General features: G+C 45.6%; 1 long non-coding RNA gene across 1 annotated transcript; it reads left to right on the top strand.

Annotated features, from left to right (window-relative positions):
* The first annotated feature begins 4 nt into the window (after positions 1 to 4).
* LOC106536090 (uncharacterized) lies at positions 5 to 902 on the top strand. The gene is made up of 2 exons (XR_001312518.1): positions 5 to 75; positions 144 to 902. It is a non-coding gene; the product is annotated as an uncharacterized LOC106536090 (long non-coding RNA).
* Positions 903 to 2,112: the final 1,210 nt, after the last annotated feature.

Here is a 2,112-nt window from a genome sequence, read left to right on the forward strand (position 1 = left end):
CGTCCAGGTCCTCGGATCGTCCAGGTCCTCGGATCGTCCAGGTCCTCGGATCGTCCAGGTCCTCGGATCGTCCAGGTCCTCGGATCGTCCCGGTCCTCGGATCGTCCCGGTCCTCGGATCGTCCAGGTCCACGGATCGTCCAGGTCCTCAGATCGTCCCGGTCCTCGGACTGGACAGACTCACAGCTGTCTGTATGAAGTGGACAGAAGACAAACCTGGACATGAAGACTGATCAGAGACAGGACATAAAAAACTTTAGGATATTTTGTCCCTCGGGTTGTTGGTTCTGTGAGTTCCCTCTGGGTTGGAGAGTTCTGGGACCGGTTCTGGATCCTCTGGGTTCAGGACCACAGGCTGAACTGTTTCCTGTAAAAAAAAAAAAARTTTTTTAATCTGACGGATCAGAAGTCCTGCAGCAGGACTTCTGATCCGTCAGCGTTACATCATCTGCTGCACAATCTGCTTTTATTTTGAAGAGAAGTGATTCTGTGCAGCAGACCTGGTTCTGGTTCTGTTTGTGTCGGTGTGTTTTGGACTCCTCCTGTCAGCTCCCTGGTTGTGGGTCATTTTTAGTACTGTTATTATTTACACACAAATGTTCACTGACTTTTTGTAAACACACACACCTGCTGGTGAAAGAGCCTCGTTGATCCTTCAGAAGAGGAAATGTAAAAAAACAGGAGCAGTTTTGATCTTTTTTCATGTCAAAGTGCTTCTCTGACCGTGAGCTCTATTTATTAAAACATGTTGAAAATCCTTTTAAATGTTTTTATTTTATTTTTTTGATGACGTCATCACTTCCTGTCAGTTTGATCAGGTTCTGAGGTGGTTTTCCACCCTGTCGTCCAGAGCAGAAAAACTGCTGCTTTTCTAAGAGAATAATGAAAAAACAACAAATATCAGGATGTTTTTACCTTTTTATTTGACTGTTTTTGTTTTCTTCAGGTCCGTTTCTGTGAAACTTTAAACAGGATCCTTCGACATAAACAAAACGGTTCTGATCCAAAGGTTCAGTGGACTGTTTGAAGACCTGACTCATCTCAGACACACACATCCTTGTACTTGTATCAAACTGAGGACTTTGTATTAACATCCATTCACCATCCTAACTAACCATTACTAGTCTATTACTAACCCTAACCATTACTAGTCTGCTCCTTACACTATCCATTACTAGTCTATGTCTAACTGTAACCATTACTCGTGTGTTCTGAACCAGAACCTGAACCAAAACCTAATTATCAGCAGACCTAAACTTAACTAGTAGACCTGTAAACAGGTGAGGACCTGTAAATGTCCTCACTTTGTTGGTTAAAAATGACGGTCCTCACTCTGTAGCATAAACAAGAACACACACACACACATTTCTGACTGACTCAGTTTCATTAAGTCTGATGTTTTCCTGGTTCTGATCCGAGTGTTTTGTCTTCACATCGTAACCAGGACCGGTTCCTGGTCCATGTGGAGCTGGTTCCTGTTAGTTCTGACTCATGTCASTTTGTCAGAACCACAGATTTATTCTATCAGAATAAAAAAACCTTCAGTCTTGGCTCGGCCCGCAGCCGGTCCTCCTGGTTCTGATCCGTGATCCAGTARTCAAAATAAAACCAAGGCCTCCTAAGGTCCCAACAGAACCCTCTAGAACCCGGTCCAAAGACTGGTGGATTCTTTCTGTGGTTCGGTTCAGAAGCTCCTGAGAGTCCAGAAGAACCTGGTTCTGATTAATCTCTGGAGCTGGTTCTCAGAGGGTCCAGAACCCCCACCAGAACCAGAACCCAACACTTCAGATTATTTACTCAGGCTGACATCGCTGAAGCGTCTCCATGACAACAGCAACACACAAACAGAACCGTGAAAAATCCCCTCAGCATCACGTCCAGGACCTGACCCAGGCCAGACCCAGGTCCTGACCCCTCAAACAGTTCAGACCCACCAGAGACCGACCGCCTGATCCACCCTGAGGGTTCTGAGTCCAGACCCAAAGTCCTGACCTGTCAAACAGTCATGGGTTCAGACTGGAAGTCTAAAAGATCCAGGAGAAACCATCAGAGTCCTGCAGGGACTATAGAAACCATCAGAGTCCTGCAGGGACTATAGAGACCATCAGAGACA

Source organism: Austrofundulus limnaeus, unplaced genomic scaffold, assembly GCF_001266775.1.
Source record: "Austrofundulus limnaeus strain Quisiro unplaced genomic scaffold, Austrofundulus_limnaeus-1.0 Scaffold1680, whole genome shotgun sequence".
Lineage (NCBI taxonomy): Eukaryota > Metazoa > Chordata > Actinopteri > Cyprinodontiformes > Rivulidae > Austrofundulus > Austrofundulus limnaeus.